This window comes from Nannospalax galili, unplaced genomic scaffold (genome assembly GCF_000622305.1).
Source record: "Nannospalax galili isolate Female #2095 unplaced genomic scaffold, S.galili_v1.0 scaffold606, whole genome shotgun sequence".
Classification (NCBI taxonomy): Eukaryota; Metazoa; Chordata; class Mammalia; order Rodentia; family Spalacidae; genus Nannospalax; species Nannospalax galili.
In genome coordinates this window covers 3,950,391-3,971,562 of record NW_008355477.1, presented here as the reverse complement: position 1 = coordinate 3,971,562, position 21,172 = coordinate 3,950,391, and the positions used below count along the sequence as shown (strand labels likewise).

The 21,172-nt window shown below is 39.7% G+C and overlaps 1 protein-coding gene across 3 annotated transcripts in view; it reads right to left on the bottom strand.

Moving 5' to 3' along the window:
- Positions 1-21,172, bottom strand: part of Mid1 (midline 1) — a 368,155-nt gene that overhangs the window by 165,828 nt on the left and 181,155 nt on the right. Inside the window, exon 1 of one of the 3 annotated variants that reach the window (XM_008852914.2) lies at positions 8,660-8,954. The exons of 1 other annotated variant lie outside the window; for it this stretch is intronic. The gene's annotated coding sequence lies outside the window, so the exon portion shown is untranslated. Of the gene's footprint in view, positions 1-8,659; positions 8,955-21,172 lie in introns of those variants that run through there. One more of the 3 variants, XM_017803121.1, reaches the window with a different exon arrangement.

Genomic DNA, 21,172 nt, shown 5'->3' with positions numbered 1-21,172 from the left:
TTTTTCCTCCTTTTCCTCAGAACCACACTAAAAGGGTAGTAACAATTTCTTGGAAATTCACTTTAAGCACTGACTGACCACTGAAAAGAATCAACCGAATCACTCATCAAACAGTTATTTTGGGGGGCTTTTACTTTCCTGCATCATACTTGCCCTAAAATAACGCACACATTTGCCATCTTCGATTTGCTCCATTTCATTTTCATGTACTAGTTCCCTAAAGCACAACTCATTAAGTCAAAAAACTTCATCCGAATAATCATAGTTCTCCCAGTTTTTACCATCTGACATTTTCATAGTTATCTAAAATTAGGACATAGACCACTTACACAAATGTGTTTGAGAAACATCATTTGAAATGCTCTAAATAGTAATAATGGTCTAAAAACTGACATGTAAGAGGTAACAAGGTAACACAGTCTACACTGAAAATATTGTCTCCATAAATCATTGCATGGGTCTGAAATTTCTATTCCACAAATTTAACCATAACTCTCAGACATCCTGTCACACTGAGGAGTGGAAATGCTTTGCCCAGCAAGTCCTGAATATCACTCTACAGAATGTGAGCATCATCTTTCATGCAGTAAAAAAAGAAAGAGCTTGGTCTTTAGAAACACTTCGTCAGATGGTGAATGAACATGGACATGCCAAACACCTGGTAAAATAAACCACTTGTGCCTGAACCTATGACGTACAACATCAGGGTTGGCTCAATGAGAACAAATTTAGCAATTTCTGTCTTGGCTTTCAGACTTTGCTCTGTTAAGGCAGGTCCCACATCCCGATTGTTTCTATATCTCCATCATGCAGAGTATAAAGTAAGCTGCTTGGCATGTTTCAGGTTCAGTCTTTGCTTTGAATGGTTAAGCAATCACAATGAATTTTAACTTTAAGGATGCTCATCAATTTTTCCTTCCTGCTATTTGACTCTCCCAATGTCTTTTCTTTCCCATAGCCATTCTGATCTTAGAGAGGATTTTCCATCCTTCTTCCTTCCAAAATTCACTTGGCATGATCCCATAAAGTACTTAATAATTCTTATTTTGTTCCAGGCACTGTGCTTGGATCTGAGACTTCAAAGACACTTAAGATATGACTGCTGTCAAAAACTCAGTCCCATAATAGGCATAGCAATGATTAACTGGAAATAGGTAGGCTATCCCAAATATTAATATACATAAGCTAATACCAACAGTTATTTCCTCCAATTTATTCCAATCTAAATATGTACTGTAAAGTACACAAACAGTGTCCTTACAAGTGCTCTACTTCCACACACACCATCATTCTTTCACAGTCCTTCTCTTGGGGTTCTCTGGATGTCATTCACAAAGCTGAATCCAGAAGTCCAGCAAAGATGCTGAGAAAGGACAAGTGAAGAGGTTTGAATTATAGGTAGCCAGGCCAGCAAATGCTATCTGACAAGGCTTGACCTGGCCCCCAATAACTGTCTCCTGACAGAACAGTCTCTTGCAGTTCCAGGTTCCGCTATTTAAATTTCCCCAATTAAAGATTTATACTAAGCTTTAAAAGGCTAAGATGGCTTTTATTTATCTGTATGGCTTCTCTTCAAAATTGTTGTGAAGACCACTGTCCAAAAAACACAGGAGTGTTGAGTGTGGGCAGGGGAGTTGAGGGGAGAAGCGGATAAGATGGACAATTTTGAATTCATGGTATATTAGACTAGGCCAGATGGGGAGATACACTGGAGGGACTTATGACATATTAAAAGTGACATGATGAGAGAAGGGAAAAGACTAGTGTAAACTTTTATATCAAATTTTGCTAAAACTGGTCTGGTACCAAAAGAATTGTACATCTTCCTCCTTCTGTCACCTCATCATTTTTAGTAAGATAGCATGTCCACAAAACTCAGAACGTAATCTTGAATTAATCGGATTGACTATGTTTTAAAACAGTGAGTGGGGGGTGGTGAATGTATATATGTATGTTTGTGCATGTGAAGGATTTGAGTGCGTGTGTGTGTGTGTGTGTATGCATGTGGAAGCCAGAAGACAACCTCAAATGTCAGCCTTGGGAGCACCACCTACCTTTTTTCCATATCCACATCCTATTTCTCCCTCAAACTACTCCCAGACCCAATACAACAAATCCCCCTCCAACTCCACATCCTCTATTTTTTAATATCCCACTGTGTCCAATTAGTGCTATCCACGTGCACATGGATGTGGGGCAATCCAGTAATGCATGAGCAATGTACTAGTGGCCATAACCCCAAAGAAAAATAACTTTCCCTTCCTCAGAAGCCATCAACCTACCAACAGCTCCTTAGGTCAGACTGGAGCCTCATGAGCTCCTTCCCCACCAATACCAGAATTCTGACTGCCATCAACCTCTTTTGAGAGAAGGTCTTCCATTGGTCTGGAGATCACTAACTGGGTTAGAATGGCCAACCAGTGAGCCATAGAGATCCTCCTGTTTCTCCGTCCCAGAGCTGGGATTATAAGCACACACACACACACACACACACACACACACACACACACACACACACACCAGCATTTTTATGTGGGTTCTGGGGATCAAACTCCATTGCTCATGATTGCAAAGCAAGCATTTTATTAACTGAGCATTTCCCTAAACACCTCGAAGTAGTGTTTTTTAATTATCCCCATTATGACATAATTTCTCACTAGAAAGTGTGAGACTTTCTAGTCTCAGAGCACAAAAAGTTGATTAATGGGTATTAAAATGTAGTTGGATATGAGAAATAAGTTCTGCTGTGCTATTGCCCCATGGGGTGACTGTAGAAAGTGATAGAGTAACTGTGCATAGCAAAAAGATAGAAGAAAGGATTTTAAATAGTTTTGCCACAAAGAAGTGCTAAGTACTTGAAAAATTAGATACATTTAACTTGATTACACAATGCATACATGTATTGAAACATCACATGGATCCCATTAACGTGCAAATTTTATGTTTTGTGGACCAGTTAAAGATCGAAGTACATGATACACATGAAATTTCAGTGAGACTCGTTACTAAAAGTTTTGTAAACAGGAAATATTGCACAAAGAATACCTATTAATAAACTAAAAATTAACTTAAAGTAAATAAAAATATAGAGCACAAAGCACTTCTTTCTTGAGAAACGGAACTACTGTGTATGACTTATTTCTCTTCACTGAGAAAAACATCACTTAATAATTACTATAAATTAATTTTAATTAAGAAATAATACATTTCTACAAATGAAAAAGAAGGTAAAAATGAACTAAATGTTATTTATAACTGAGTTCTCAACGCCCTTTAGTTCAGTAACATTTTAGATATCAATGGCTTTTAAATGAATTTTGATCCTCTCAAATACAGATACTAAGCAAGCAAGCACCCATTTTGTTCATGCAATAACCTGTGTCATAGTACTGGTACAAAACACTGTACACCAGACTGAAAGTTCTTGTACGGCAAGGATCATATCATATCATGTTTAGAACCCAAAAGTTGTCTAAAATATAATAGTCATTTTCTTTGTAGCTTTTCTGAATGAACCATTAAACAGATAAATTTTTTAAGTGTTCAGTAAACGCTGAATAATAAGAAAAGGAAAGCCTTTACATTTTACACCTCATAAACAGTTGACTGAATATGAAACCTTGAATAGCTGCTTCTATACCAAAGTCAGTGACTCTTGCCCATTTTTGCCTTCTAAACTCAGAACCTGCCTTTTAAAGCACAAAGTAGGTAGGTTTTCAAGATTAGGGTTTTGGTTATTTTCTTCTTAGGAAACTTCCTTCTAGGCATTCAAATGTCTGCGTGCCTCAATTATTTGAACTCCTGAACATCACCTTCTAGAGGACACCAAACATCTTAATCTTTTTAATAAAATTTTAAAGTTATTTTCATTGTTTTTAATTATTTGTGTGAGTGTGGGCATGTGCATGTAAGTACAGGTGCCCATGGAGGCCAGAGGTGTGAGGTATTTCTGGAGCCGGAGTTACCAGCCATGGTTGCTAGGAACAGAACCAGTGTCCTTTGTAAGGGGAGTAAATGCTGTTAACCACTGAGCTATCTCCTCAGCCCCTAAACATCTGAATCTTGTGTCAATGATTCCCTCATTTAAGGGAAAAATATTTTTAATTCAGACAACTTCCTAATATTGTGTCTGTCCTCCTGTTAAAGTTCTACACCATCACAGGCAAATAACCTAAGAAAAAAACCTTTAAGGTGAGTTTAGTGTCAAAAGAAGGGAGTTGATAATGAGCCCAAATCTTCCTCATAAACTTCCCCAAACCTACATGGAGATTAGATTCCATTTTGACCTGGCATTATTGTCATTGCTTTAATCAGAGTATTTTATATTCTCTTCCTCAAATGAACTGGTTTTCATAGCTGATTTTGTCACAACGTTGGAGAATTGCACATGAATTGTTCCAAATAAGCAGAGTAATTTTCTGGCTCTGCCTGGGGCTCCCTGAAGTGGAGTTGAAGGTATGCACTTTCATCATAGAAGCTTCAAGACTGACCCCTGCAGGAAGATAACCGAAATACATACCTCTAACCAGATTCTGGTGTTTCTTTTAATCCTGACTTCTGAAATTGAAAGCACTCATACTAAGTACAACGGGGATATTGGCGACATTGGCAGACTATGTTGAACATGCGTTTTATTTTACAAGTTGCTCTGAGAGTATAGCAACCACTTCATTAAAAAGAATTTAAATTACATCTGTCAATGTGGTCAGTCATTAACTTTTTTTTTTTTTCCTATCAAAGAAACTTCATATGATTTGGATAAATTGGGATCCTCAAATGATGTAGGTTAAAGAATATCTTGATTTGGCCCCATCTTTTCCTAATCAAATAAATTAGTCTGTGATCACCCCACCCCCAACACGCATACACTTCACCAACGCACAGTCAGGTTTCCATAGCTACCTTGGATGTCTATTTACCACACAAGGGATCAGAGCCAGGAGACATCCACATGCACAGTTAGCCTTAAAACTTTCTGGAATGTCTGCGGAAAATATACAACTACCAATTAACAGATTTGCTTGCAGCCTATGCGGTCCACAGCCAGGCAAAGTCAGAACATGAGTCATACAAACAGCAAGAAAAAGCCAACTTAAAAAATGACTTTGAAACAACGAAGAAATTTAAGGTGACAGCAAGTCCTACAATGATAACATTTCCTGAAAGAGAAACAGCGGGGAAGAAATTAAATTTTAACATATGTTGAAGACGTTGAAATCTCCAAACCTTGTACAAAAACCTAATATATCTTTTGAAAGGAAACATTTCTCAGATGCATTTTTTTTTGGTCTTTTTGAGACAGGGTCTCCCTGTAGCCCCAGCTGTCCTGGAACTCACTATGTAGACCAGGCTGGCCTTGAACTCACAGAGATCCGCCTGCCTCTGCCTCCAGAATGCTGGGATTAAAGGCGTGCACCACCATGCCCAGCTCAATGCACATTTAAAATTTGGTTACAGAGTCTCCCTGTCTTGAAAGCTGCCTGATCTCAGTGTTGGGACAAACATTTTAAAGGCTTCACTTTCAAAGGAGGGAAACCATTGCACATACTTGGGACACTACGTGTTGTTTACAGAAGAAGAAAAAGAAAAAGAACATTGAAGGAGATGTTCTGTTTTCATCCCCAGAACGCTTTTTGAGGACCCAGGTCTGCACAGGTAGTGTTTCTGGGTGTGTGAGTATTCATTCCCAGACTTGCCTCTAACTTGCTGGTCTCTTTATACTTAACCTTTCTTTGCCTTCCCTCCAGCATTTGTTCAATGAGGATCAAGTTGCCCTTCATTCTCTCCTGGGATGTGGTTGAGAATAAATAGATCATGTTTGTAAAGGCCTTTCTAATCCTCTGAGGAAAGATTACTACCAAGACTTTCATTATTAAGCCAGATGTCCCTGGGCATGTTAATTCCAATCTAAAGAATTCAAAATGGACTAATCAAACTGAGGCACAGCTTCCTTGGATCAGCCTTGCAAGAATTTAGCAGCCAAGAGACTAGAGGCTGAAAGTGCACTCATTTTGGTCTCAGAGTATTTTCTAAAATTATCAGAACACTAGAAACACAAAATATATCTGGTAAGCTGTTTTGTCTGAAGAATCCACAGGTTTTTTTTCCAACTTGAGAATGGAGTATTTGTGCTTAGCCTGTGGAGGGACAATGGATGACTCGCTATTTGGGGAGGATATTTTCAGTTGTGGGAAAGCCACAGGCAAACCTGTTATTTTTGGCTGTGCTTTTAGAACAGGTGGCCATGTCTTTCCTTTTGCCTAGGATATAGAAAATTCCTTCTCAAGCAAGGTTCAGGAAAGTTTTCCATTTATGATTAGAGTGCAAAGAGAAGCTGGCACATGGTTTAAAATTACTTCCTGACAAAGACAAGTCAGGTTTATGGGGGTTTTTTTGGGGGGGGGCTTCATTCAACATGGACCTACTCTAATAGAATTCTGTCCTACACCATTCCGCTGCCAAAGCCCAAAGCCCTCCGCACCTTACAGCCAACTTTGCAATCTTCTAATTCTGTTGACAGTTTCTGGCTAGTCAGAATTTCCCACTAGTCAGTTAGTGGTAGGGTCTCTTCTGGGCTGCCACGCCACTGCTCAGCATTTTTGAAGCCTTGGGGACAGATCACTTACCAGCAAAAAGATTGAGTTTCATTGCTGAGCTGATGACACATGGATCAGTTTGATAGTTAACCCTGCAAACCCAACTGAGGCTGCTGGGATAAGATGACAAATTCGCTGGTGGGTGTGATTCCCCTGCCTGAATGAAGCAGTCAGCGCCCCCCAACCAAGAGAAAGGAGAACAAAGCTGGGATTCACTCGTGCAATGATGCCAACGACCCACTCAAGGTTTCTTGGATGAACAATGATTTCTCCCCCTCTTCCCTCTCCTCACATCCTACCCTCTTTTCAAGCACTCAAATGGCAAAAGAAAAATGTCATATACATACAGAGATGTGGGATGAGAAACTGTCCATTCATTAAATAACTAAGGAGTTACTGCATGCGTACTTGTGTACTTAAAACTTCAATACTGGGCTGTTTTCCAAATTCTTCACACGAATGCCACTGCTATACATGGGAAAAATTATTTCAAGAACTGGACAGCATGCCTTAGGCATCAGACAGAGGAAGTGCCACCATTCAAGAGGAACTGTGTGGGCACAAGGATTCTAAAAATTGAGCTCAGACACCACAGAGGACAAGACAGGTGGCTCCACACAAGATCAAATGACCTCTTTGTTCCGGCTTAGAACCTTCCTAGTAAGCCTTCTAACTCCTTTGTCCTATCCTAGACATTAAAAGAATGAAGCTAAACTGTAAGGTTGCAAAACTGAGAGAAAACTAGCCTCTGCCCCACAGTCTTCAGCTAAGCAAAGGCAATTCACTGCAAGCACACAGCCCTACATGTGGTTTTTCTGCACTCGCTGAAATTTGCCCAGCATGCTTCCATAAAAGCCAGTTAGGGGAAGGGAAGGCTGATGTTCTCTGCGCTTGCTCATTCTGGTGGGGCTGTGCTTCGCTTCCCAACGCGTCAGGAGACTTACAGAAAGTTTTAAACCCCTTGGCCCAACCACTAATGGGAATGTTCACTTTCCCTTAAAGTGAGCACTCCCCGGTGGCGCAAACCCAGCCCACTTCGAAGAAAAAAGCGAAGAGCTTTTCTCGGGGTAAAGCAGATGCTCCCTTTCCCACCCAGATTTATGCAGCTCTGGCAAAAGTAATGGGGCTGTTCTGTAATCTCTTCGTTTCCTAGGTACTGCAAGACTTTTCCAGTCTTGTCTTCCTGAGGATTGATCTTGGTATTTAAATATTGACATATGATTTTTACCACAAGTTGATAGAGTTGTAAATTACACCCTCCTCTAGGCTTCCTAATCCACCTTTTCCGTCTCCTTTCTTAACGGCAAAGCTATAAACCTTTACCTGGGTTGATAAGGAATTTTATCTTCATACCCTAGGGCGAAGGAAGAAGCTGTGCTTTCGAATTCTTTACAGAGTCACTTAAGTAATCCCTAAGCCCTCTCTCTGTTTTCACTTTCAAGGCTGTCTTCTCACATCTAGAAGCAATACAGCTTTCAAACTGCTAGAACATTTTTTTTTAATCTGCAGTCCCGACAGCCCCCCCCTCCGCCCCGACTCCCCTGGAAGTGCTGTGTGCGCCATGCGGGCTGGTTTCGCCTTCTCAGCCACAAACACACTAAGTACTCAGAATGGGAAGGCAAAATGAGATAGGCGTCCGGGTGTAATTTTTTTTCATGCTCTGCAGTTGCCCTTATTCTAACCTAAAGCGTAACAGGGCAGAGCCTAAAAAGCTTGAGCTGTAACCAGTACAAAACATTCCAGCGGCCAGCAAACAGGAATTGATTTGCATATTCTACAAACCCCTTTGAGCCTTTTACAAAGACTGCCTGACATCAGCATTTCACTCTTAGAGGCAGGCATGGGTGGCGAGAACCTGGCGGTGGGGGAACCGCAGGTAATCGGCTTCCTAAGGTCGCCTTAGGAAGAAAACGCAGCCCCTCCGCATCTAATGGATCTGCTGGGACCTGCGTCTGTCCACTCCCCGCAACCTCCCAGGAGTAACAGGTCGCAGGGGTTCCAGGCTGCGTCCCTCCCTCCTTCGCCGGCGCCAGCGCCGCAGCTGCTACAATTGCCAGGCTTACCTGCCTCATGTTTAGAATTCCATGACCCATCCGGCAGGGAGCGAGTTGCACGGAAGCGCACGCCGCAGGCTTCCTAGCACAGACACCAAAGCCGACAGAAAAGCCCGCAAGACAAAAGCAACTCGGTGCAATCCACAGGCAGCAAAGAGCACGTTTTCGTCCCCCCTCCTCCCCCCCTTTTTTTCTTTGATCTGTTGCTACACGCACTCTACCCAAGACAATGTCAAGTTTCTCAACCTTTCCTTTCCCAGCCTATGAAAAGTCGGGCGCAGGCAAGCGAGGACCGCCTGGCTCTTATTTCAAATCAGTTCACAGGGACGTCGTAGGCGGCTGGCTCCGGTCGCAGAGGAGCCCCGCCAATCAGGAGTAGGGGGTGGACCTGGGAGCCGGAGCTGCTGCCTCCGCCAGGATTAGCGTAGCTTTCAGGAGTCAAATGACTGGAAGCAGCTGGAAATAGTGCCCAGAGCTCCCAAAGTAAAGGATGAGTTCTATTCTTATCTAACAGCCCTGTGTCTGCTCAAAGCTTAACTAGCTCCGAGCCCTAAATCCTTGCACTTTATGAGCCCCTGAAAGCATTAAAGCATTTGAAAAGTGCAGAATTATTTCAACGAGAAAACCTCAACACTCAGGATCCTAGGATATTTTTAGATGTATCTTGCGCTGGATAGCTACTTCTGCAGAGAGGAGAGCAAATCAAACTATTGTTGAGTATCGCTTTAGGTGGAACAATCAAAGAACAAGGGTGTTGTCCATTTCATCTCCTTATAAACTTTAAATCCAGTCTACAAAAAGCAAATCTTAATGGAGTTCTGTACACAAATATTTTGAGATGCAGCAACTGAACAAGAGTCTACATCATTTCAGATTTTTAAAAATTCTCCCGAGAACAATGAGGACATTATGCTAAGAAAAATATTTAATAATAATATTAAAAATAATAATACATCTACCTCTCTTTGTGATTCACCTTACCTACAATGCTGCTCTGTTAAACTCACTAAAAAGAATAAGGATGCCATCGTCTTAAGAGGAAGGCAGATCTAGTTGGCTTCTTGGAAAGTTCAACCCCCATCTTAAGAAGAATTTCCAGTTTTCTTTCTGAATGCCATATAAAAACTACCCCCTTTCAGGTCTTTGTGAATACATTTTCCATGGAACTCTAACTCTTGGATTCCAAAAAAGTGTAAGCTGAGCAAAGGCTACTATGTGTAGAGAGCCAGGAACATATCTTTTCCCCAAAACAAGCAACCACAGTGTGAAGATGATCCAATAAATATTTTCAGTTTTATAATATTAGAGAATAAAAAACAGCATAGCAAATAATGATTTAGTGTCTTCAACAGTGCTGTCTGGAATGGTTCAATATCTTTGAGACTGATTCAGTTCTCTGAGAATTTGGCAGCAGGACATCTGCACCTGGAGGTCCACAGCTCTGTCTTAGTCCTCCTCCCCCAGCTGAGCAATTTCAGAACCTCCTCAGTCACACTAGCTACCCTCAGTCCATTCATTTTTTCTTTACAGCCATTCACTGCAGTCTAGGATTCAAGCCTGCCCAACCTTTTCACATTACAACAGAATGTTGTCTTCTATCATGTTGATGCTCTCAACACCAAGTTACAAAAAAAAAAAATCACAGATTATCTTAGAAGGTTTTAAGTTTAAGTTTGTGTTGGATGACATTCACAACTAATTTTGGTCTAGAGGCCACAGGCCATGGTAAATAAAGGTTTCCAAACTTTGAAACTACTGTCATTTGGGGACAGATAAGTCCCCATGGTGGTTGCTCAGTACACTGTCAGATAGTTAATAACATCCTTGTCTTCCACCCAATCAATAATCGTGATTGATAATGCCTGAAGACATCACTAAATGACCCCTGGGGAGCAAAACCAATGTGTGATAAAATTAACTCTCAACAAAGTGCAGGGAAAATCTTTGGGGTGATTGTTAAACCTGTGAATCTTCATGCCCCTGCTCCAAGAGAATCTGATTGGGTAGGTTTGCTGAGGAGATTAGGGATCCACATTTGATCTGACTGTCAAAGGCTCTGATTCACATTGAGAAAGACTGTCTCTAACACTGCCCTAGTTATGCCTGAGCCCAGGACACAAAAATACCCAGCACTGCTGCTACTACATACCACAGGAGTTAGACCCACATTACATAGCCATTAATTACACAGGAGCTTCTCACCACTGTGTACTGTCAGCACTTCAACGGTAAGAGCAAGCTATGATTTCCTCTCTCCAGGGCTGTAGCCTCTCAAAGGTTCTGTTTTCTCTTCCTTTGACCCAATCTCCCACCATCTTACAATCTCAAATGTCAATAATCTTTTGTGGTTTTCCCAAAACCCCAAGAAAAATTAAGCTCTTGTCCCCTTCTACGCCCTTATAGCAGTTTAGCATTAGATGCAAATGCAGTGGTGTGCAGATAAATGTTTAACAACCAGCTCTCAAAATTAAATAAAAAGTAAATGCCAATATTTGTAGAATTCTATAATTCCCATAATGTATATACTCCCTGTTCCATCCTTACAATAAGGGAACAGCTGAACTTGGAGTTGGAAAGAGTTGCCTGAAGTCAGAAGATGGTGCGTAGCAGCTGAGCAGACCATGATCTATCTCTGCTGTTTCTGTTTCTTGCCATAATACAATCATATAAACTCTCTCCCTCCCATTATAATAGAAAAGTCTCAAGAACAGGTATAGGGTCTTATTCATCTTTATAACCCCAGCTGCTTTCATCATATCTGCTGTGAATAAACATTTATTAAATAAAAATGAAATGCCTTATACAACTTTCAGAACAAAAACAAAAACAAAAACAAGGAGGGCCATCACTGCCACATTAGGGACAGGAAAAGAATCTTTTGAAAAATAAACAGAAAAAAGCTTAATTTATTAACTAACCTATCCTACCGGCATCAAGCATAACACCCTCTCTCATCTTGATACTCTTATACATGAGTTATATGTGGTTCAGAGGGCAAAAGAAGAAATGAGCCTCACATAGAAGTTCATCCATGTTGATGCATTCCTGAGAAAATGTGTTTGATGCACAGGTATCACATACCTTTACATTTCTGTGCTTACCTATCTTCTTATCTATAGAGTCAGGATCCCTTGGAGTAATGATAATGTCTGATGGGTCTGTACATGGGTGTTTCCTCAAGCAAGAGTCTCAGTTACTAGTGGTGTCATTCTCATCATTTTCTCATTATGTATTAGGAGAGGAATGCTAATGGTACTGTCATTAACAAACGGCCCTTATGAGTGTCAACCTGGAGTCCAAGTATTATGAGTGGCATTCCACAAATGTGTACCAGTCTATATCTAACAAATACCAAAAAGTAGCCATCATCGTTGGCAGGCAGGATTACTAAGACAAAGTAAATATTCCAAAGCTTCATCTTTATAAATGGCTATATCAAGAATCAAATATAAGTGTGTCAGATTATAACTTTAATTTGTCACTGCTATGATTGGAATGTTTGCATCTGCCTCAAATTCCAGTGTTGAGGCTTTAGGGAAATGATTAGTTCATAAGGGTTCTGTCTTCGTGAATGAGATTAGTGTCCTTATAGGAGGCCTGGGAAAGCCTGTTTGCCTTTTCTGCCAAGTAAGGACAAAGCAACAGGAACCCTCTATGAAGCACAGAGCCAGTCCTCTCTAAACACTGAGCCTATTGGTGCCTCATCTCGTGTTTCCCAACCAATAACACTGTATGCAGGAAATCTGCATTGTTTATAAATAACCCAGTCTAAGGTATTTTGCTACAGAAGTCTGAACTAAGACACTGCTATAAATATATTGTGTCCACAAATGATTCTGAAATTCCCTAAGAAAAGAGAACCTTGTAAATAAATGAAATCTTCATTTAGAAATAAATGCAATCTTCAAGTGAAATGCATAACCCTATAGGTTGTCCACTGAGTGGGGATTTCATCTACCTACTGGAAACAGTATAAGCAAGTAAAGTGAAGCAATTAAAAAACTTGATTCACCTAGGAAAAGAGTGTTGTGTTTCCAAGTCTGTGATTAACAATGTTTGCAAGCGTTAGCTGAAGGGACATTGTAAGTCTTGATGGTTCTTCCTCCACAAAGTAGGCTACTCAGTAATCCCCTGTTGCTTTATGTGGGTTTGGTTATAAACAGACCTCTGCAACAAATCACACATAGACTCCTGGATGGCCTTACTTGAATGTGAATAGACAATGGTACACGTCCTTGAAGGATAACTCTGCCTGTGCCATATCTCTCAGTGACCTGTTAGATTGAAGCTGATGGAATAAGTATGAGTGAAAAATTGTTGAACATCAGCAACTTTATATACTTTATTGCAATGAGTGTCAGGACACATCATCAAAAGTCAGTAAGATCCAAATTGGCTATGTCTAGACTGTGTCTATACAAGGACCCAGTCTCTAAAAAGAGTATAATTCCTCTCCCCCAGAAGTTCCAGACATTCAGTTGTTTTGTCATTATGGGAGCAAAAAGAAAATCTGAGAAACACTGTGCAATAACATTCATCCCTGCTTAGAAAAAGAAAATTTTAGCCAGGCATGATGGCACACACCTTTAATCCCAGGACTCACAAAGCAGGGTCAGGTACATATCTGTGAGATCATGGCCAGTCTGGTCTACATAGCAAGTTCCAGTCCAGCTGGAGGTACTGGAGAAACTGTCTCAAAGAAAGAAAAAGAAAGAAGGAAGGAAGGAAGGTAAAAAAGAGTAAATAGGAAAGAAAGAAGAAAGGAGGAAACAGAAGTTTATCTTTAAGATTATTTATTTATTTATTTATTTATTTATTTATTCACGATGGTGCTAGGGATCAAACCCAGGGCTGGCTGATGCTAGGCAAGTACTCTATCACTGAGCTATACTTTCAGCCAAAATTGTATCATTTTTAAAAGAAAGTACAGAAAGGAGTAATTACACTCACTGAATACAGGTATTCATTGAGCTTGTTGCTTTCTGTGGATTAAGGAAAACAGCGAACCATACAGCAACAAGAGGGCAAACAGGGCTTGGAGCTCATCTGAAAGTCAGTTTTGGCTAGTCATGGGCTTTAAGTGAGCCAAGTGAATCTCTAGCCTCAGATTTCTCAGAGAACAGTTGGGCAGATTGAATGAAACCATGATTTATGCCTGTTCCAGGTGCTCCTGCTAATTTAATGAAAGCCTTGGATGACTAAATTTAGAAAAAAAAGGGAAAAAATCTGAGTATAGAAAGAAAAAAGGGCTGGAGAGGTGGCTGAGCAGTTAAGAACACTGCTCTTGCAGAAGACTTGGGTTGGAATCCCAGCACTCACATGTTGGCTAACAACTGCCTGAAACTCCAGTTCCAGGGAATCCAACACTCTCTTCTGACCTCCTTGGGCATTGTACGACATGAGTTCACATACATACATGCAGGCATAACACTCATACACATAAAAAAATAAGCCAGAAAGGAAGCGAATATATGCATCGAGAGAGAGAATTTAGAACACTACATGCTTCGAGTAGACTTTCAGGAAGGACAGAATTAAGTACTCACCTGTCAGAGTTTTAAATAAAATAAGCTTGATGCTTACTCACTTGGAAATTAAAACACATCACATATTTTACTTTTTTAATGTTAACATTTATTTATGTGTGTGTGTGTGTGTGTGTGTGTTTATGTAAAGGCACACATGCCAAGGCATTTATATGAAGGTCAGAGGACAACTTGCATAATTGAGTTCTCTCCTTCCACCATGAGGATCTTTGGGATGAAATTCAGGTTGTCAGATTCAGTGGCAAGTGCCCTTACCAGCTGAGCCATCTTTCCACTGCAAGTTTTAATTTTTTTGAGACAAGTTCTTGCTGCAAAGCCCAGGTTAGCCTCAAATTCATGGTCCTCCTGCTTCAGCCTCCTGAATGTTGGGATTACAGATGCATGGCACCATGGCTTTAAATTTAATTATGACTTAGTATTTAATAATTCTATGCATTTAGATGTGAAAGGTTTTGACAGTTTCTAGATTGTGTTAACTGATTACAGCTGATAATTTTCTTCCTCTTAGAAATTGGACAAATCATTTGTGCATACATTTAGCAAGGGCAGTTTGTTTGCTTTGTTGGAATTTGTCTTTGGAGACAGGGTTTTTTGGTTGTTTTTTTTTTTTTTTTTTGGTCTTTTTGAGACAGGGTCTCCCTGTTGCCTCAGCTGTCCCGGAACTCACTGTGTAGACCAGTCTGGGCTTGAACTCACAGAGATCCGCCTGCCTCTGCCTCCCGAGTGCTGGGACTTCATGTGTGCGCCACCACACCTGGCTTGGAGACAGGGTTTTAATGTATTGCTGGTGTTGTCCTCAAATCCATGGACTCAAATGTTCCTCCTGACCCAGTCTGCTGAGCTCTGGGACGACAGGTATGTTCCACTGCACCTCCTACAAAGCACTTTTTTTTTAAAAATCTCCTATCCTCACAAAATTAAACCTCCTATTCAGCTTTAACACATTACTCCACTCCCCCAAGAATCATCTGAGCCATCTAATTTTTTGCTATAAGTTTGAATTTTGAGAGGAAAATTATTGAAAGTGTTTTGTCTTACTATCTTTCCTTCCTAGATTCTGAGGTCATTGAGGCCTATATCAGTCAGAACTCTCCAGAGAAACAGAACCATGAGAATATATAACTCACATAGAGTGATTTATTTAAGGCTTACGTGACTGCAGATTTGTTTTGCCATCAATGGGCCAATGGGAAGGGGCTGACCCCAAAACTGAGGAAGGATTTTGTCTTCTTCAGGGAAACATTGGCCTTGCTATTAAGGGTATCAGTTGACTGGATGGGGCTCACTCATATTATCAAGGATAATCCCCTTCACTAAAAGTCAATGAGTGTACATGGTAACATTTACAAAACAACTCAGTGCCAAAGTGAACTTTTTGCAAATAACAAATAATTTAAACCTCCATTATTAGAAGTCTTATAAATAATGAAAAATTTATGTTATATTCATTATGGACTTTTCAACTGTAATACTAGAAGGCAAAAATATAAAATTTTGAAATTAACTGATTCCTGACAATTTCACACCAAGTTGTATTATCAATCAAACTTCAGGTTAGAATGTAATCATTTCCATACTAAGAAGCCAACTTCTTGCATCCCACTCTTTGGAAACCACTCAAAAAATGTTTTAGGAAAATGAAGGATTAAACCAGAAAAGATAAAGTCAATAAAACTGAGAAAACAGAAAAATCACCATGAAAAGAAATAAGGAAAGTCTAGGACAACAGATTCATCACCTTTGAAAGTCCCCAGGTCTGAATTATAGCATGAAGCGATAAGAGATAGTGTTCTGGAAAGGAAAAAAAAATGACACTGATAGATTACCTTTGAAACCAAACAGATGCTTATAAATATAAGTAATATCTGAGGCTATTAATAACTCCAAGAAAACAGTGAAAAAACATAGTCATTAAAAACTCTCTAAATTAACAGTGAACTCTGATACATAGTAGCAGAGACTGTATAGCCATCAACCCAGTATCCATTTTTCCTTTGTTCATTTGTTGGTTTTCTTAGACAAGATCTTGCAATGTCTCATATGCACAGTCTGATCTTGAAATTGCAATCTTCCTGCCTCTTAGCTTCTTCAGTGTTGGGATCCTAAACATGTGCCAACATGCCTATTTCCTCCCCTCTTGATTCTGTGTGTCTCCTCCGTGTGTGTTTATGAATGGTTGTTAGCCACCATGTGGGTGCTGGGAGCCGAATCCAGGTCCCCTCCAAAAGCAGCCAGTGCTCTTAACTGCTAAGCCATCTTTCCTTTTTTTTTTTTTTTTTTTTTTTTGAGATAAGGTCTTTCCTTGGCCTGGAACTCACCACTGTCTCCCTTTCCCCAGTGATTGGATTACATGTGTGTGCCAACAGGCATGTTTAGGGGATCAAATTCAGGTCCTCGGGTTTGCAAAGGGCACACTTTACTGACTACACTATTTTCCCAACCCTTTTCCATGGTTTCTTTACAACAGAATTTCTATTTATTTAGGGGCAGAATTGTGTCTATCTGAAGAACATTTCCCAGCCTCCCTTGCAGGTAAGTGTAGTTACATGAAACTATTACGACCTATGATTTTTTTAAAATTCATCACATTTTAATTTATTTTGATATGTTCGTACATGTGCCACAGCCCATGTGTACGTGTGCAGATGTGAGAGGGCAACTTGTGGGAGTTAGTTCTCTCATTCAACTATGTGAATCCTAAGAATTGAACTCATGTTGTCAGGCTTGGCAGAAAGCACCTTTACCTGACACACAATCTTGCCACCCTGGCCTATGGAATTTTAACAGAGGCCACTATGTAAGGATTTGGGGACAGTTCTTTAATATTTTATTTATTATTTTTATTTTTTATGTCTATGAGTGTTATGCCTGCATGTAGGTAAGTGCATCTGTGTCGTGCAATGCTCGTGGAGGACAGGAGAGGCTGTCGGATCCCCTGGAACTGGAGTTATAGACAGTTGTTAGCTGCCTTGTGGGTGCTGGGATTCGAACCCAGGTCTTCTGCAAGAACAACCAGTGTTCTTAACCGCTGAGCCATCTCTCCAGTCCCTGGGGACAGTTATTTAAAGTGAGCACATGTTGTTTATTCTTTGCCTGTCCTAGAGTCTCCACCAGCAATATGGTTCCAAAACATGAGGGACTAAGGCCATTCTATAACCATGAGAAGACACCCCACAGAGCAAAGTTAGATGACAGATTCTTGATGGCATCTAGAAGTCTTTGAATTACCCCTGAACTTCATGGTCTATGAGGAAAGGGAAATACTAGTCTGTTTGAGCCCATGTTTCTTCATTTGTGTTACTAGGTGAAAGAATTCTAGACAGCAATGTATTGAGAGAATGTGGTATAGAAATGAGGAGTGTATTGTTAAGAGAGTAGGTGTTTTCTCTCCCCTCCCTCCCTCCCTCTCTCCCTCCCTGTCTTCTCTTTGTGGTACTGGAGATTGAATTCAGGGAGGTGTAATTCCTTTTTGATCATATATAGAATGTTAAAGATGATGTCTAAAATTCATATGCCAAAAAATATCTGTAAAAGCATATTATGGGAAATATGGAAGTACATACCAAAGGAAATATTTACCAGTTGAAAATGATTGCCCCTAGGTTGGAATGGGATGGGACAGGGATTTCTGTTTCTCATTATGAATCTTCAATACATTTGCATGTAAACTTGTATTATTTCGATAAAAATGAAAATTAGTGGAAAATAAATTTTAAAAATGGCTGATTATTGAATCCACTTCTTTTCCTTAAACTCACTTACTGGGAACTGGCAGCATTTCATGATTATCTGGCCCGCGGTCATGCCCGATGGCCTACTCTGAACCCTCAGCGTAATGTCACCACCTCATGCATATATAAGCTGATTGGCATTTCCTGTTTCTCCCAGCACAGCTTTAATTTGCTCAAGGTTTATGATTGATTCACTACGTGCAGCCAGAAATCCAGACATTAGATCTAATCCAAACTGCTTTAGACATTCCGTCCACATCTCCAGGAGTGAAGATGCTATAATTCAAATACCTCAGTAATTAGTTAATCACAATTCCCCCTTTTCATCTTATTCTTAATTGCCATTGTTTTCTACTTAAATCTATTTTTGTTGTAGGAATAGCTGTTACTTTTCTCCGTGTTATAACTTTTTATTTCTTATCCTTACTCATTTCTTGATTTTATGAATTTATTGTTAATATTCACAACAGCTTTATTGAATGTAAATAGATGAGTTAAATCTGTGTATACATATATATATGCATAGCCACATAATTACTGTCTAATACAAGGCAACATGGTCTAAAATACCCTTTTTCCTTTCTTTTGCTTTTAATTGGAATTTTGTGATTTTCATATAGTATAGTTTGATGTTGTTTAGATCCCCTCCCCTCTCTGACCCTCCTCTCCACTGCCCTGACCCAATTTAATGTACTCTTTTATGTATATAACATGGCTGATACAGTCTCATTCTTAAACTTGTTCTTTACTCTTCTTTTCTTACATAAGAGGAATAGCCCCTCAGGCTTTTAATATGTTGATACCCAAAGGTGGGTTTTATATTAGCCTGACTGATTAAAAATTAACTTTTGTGGGTCAGATCTCATTTTTCTGTGTATGTTAGAAACAAGCAAATTAGGCTAGTTCATTTATAATTATATGGACATTCAAAGGTGAATGAAATTTCAATGAAAAGAAATTTGAACAGGATTTGCACCCTTAGCTTTTAAATCTCAGTGTTTCTATTTAGATTGGTACTTGTCAAATGCACAGAAATATTATCAGAATGATAGTGCTGTAGGCAATTTGAAAAAAATCCTCTCCCACTTCCCACAAGGGATATATGCTTGGACTTAAGATGACGATAAAGATACAAATTACTTATGAGTCAGGGTTTGCACTTCCCTTTCCTTTGTTAGATACAAATCAGGTTGTTTGATATACTTATTTAATACCTAATAAATAGTATTTGCCCTCATTTCTTTATAACTAGACAGCTTTTCTTCTGCCGGGAACCACTTGTGAAAATTCACACACACTGGGATAGACTTCCCTATACTGTTCCTCTGCTGGTGTTTCAAGGGAAGAAATGCAAGTACTCTCAGTGACTTAGAGTTCCCCATATCTGTGAAAGAGACTCAAATATCTGAGAAGCTATACTTAAAAGAGGCTTCATTTTATTCTATTTAGAATTATTAACAAACAGAAGAAAGGACTTTTAGTTTCTGTCTACTTGTTGCATGAATAATGCTGTTATTTGAAATGATTTAAATGTCAACAATTTAAGTAGCACCATACACTGGATAAAATAACTCTCTTCCTATTTGTAATGTTAAGGTGCTAAGGTAAATCAGAATACTTACTGATATTTCTCCTAAACTTATCTTTGGGAGCAGGATAATTTTGCTATGGTCACTTTTAGAAACCTACCAATTGACATAAAAAAGAGCTCATCTTCAACAGGATAAATTAATCTAGCTCATTTAGGGGATTTCAAAAACAGCTGATATACCATAACACATACTAACAGGTCTCATGAAATTAAAATGTGGAGATCAACACTAGAGAGATGTGCTATTTACTAGAGTGAAACTGTCCTGGTTATATATGTGCTGAATTGAAAAGGAAACATTGTAAGGAATCAATGATCTATAATGAACTAGTTATGCGTCAGGCAACCATGAAGATGCAGCAGGTTGGTCTATGGGAAACTGGGCTCCAGAGCTTGTGTTCTTCCCAGAAAGAATACTATCACCCTAGTGAAGATACGGCTCCTCTTCACAGCAAGGCATCAAATCCCTGTATGTCCCCAAACAATCACTCACATCCTTTGTCTTGAACTAGGGTGATGATCTCTAGCACATAGATTCTGATATGGTCCTGAAATATCCAACCACCATCTACCTGCAAAAGTCTGTCATGTTGCACTTTCAAGTAAGTCAGAAGTTTGTTATTTTTCTTTGAAAACAAATTCAAACACTTCAGTAATTTTTATTAATTTCAAATGACTCTCTAAATTTGGGTTGTGTACATCCAATCATTGTTAGGTGTCAAAGAAATAATGCATATGCCTATTGAAAGGATAGCCCTCTTGGGAAAGATGACCTTGTGCTACACAGTTTAGGATGTGGATTGCAATGCTATTTTCTGAGAACTGTGAAGGAAGTTTCCCTTCACCATTCAGAGTTTTTCAGTGGCTTTCCCAATGGAATACAGTTTTGTGATTCATTCTCACAGTTTGGAATGCAGCTTTGGAGCTTTGTCCTTACTCAGCGCTAGGTGGTCTACCACTTATTTAACCATTGATTTTGTTAGCAGCACGTCAAGATCTGCAGATCTCTATGAAGTGATTTGCATTGTGCCCAGGGCATCCAAAGAGCTCCAGCATGGAGTTAAATGCCTCCTCTATGAAAGTCTGGTTGGGCATAGTGGTTCACACCAGTGATCTCAGCACTTAGGAATCTGAGGAAGGAGCATGACCATGAATATGAGGTCAACCTGGGCTACAAAGTGACTTACAGGCCAGCCTGGGCTACAGTGAGAGCCTATATCACAAAAAAAAACCAGAAAAATAAAGGAACTCTGGAGCCTCAGACATGTGATTTCAACACTTGAAAGATAGAAGCAAGAGAATCAGGAGTTCTATGCCAGCCTGGGCTATGTGAGGAGGGAGACCCTGTCAAAAATGTGAGTCGGGGCAAAGAGTCTGGCTTTCTCATCTGCCTTAAATTCATACTGGCAAAAGTGCAACAATAGATCTTCCCTTTTACAAATATGGTCAACTATTTATTCAGGAAGAATCTATTGAGGGTCTCCTGTGTGTCAGATACTGTTCTACAAACTAGTTATATAGTCAGATGCCACTTGCTGCCCTAATGAATGGCGACAGATAGAAACACAAATCAAAAAAACAAATTAAAGTTGGTCTCGTGGTGACAGAGATTACAGTAAGGGATATAGAAATTTCTAGTGGTTTGGGTGATACA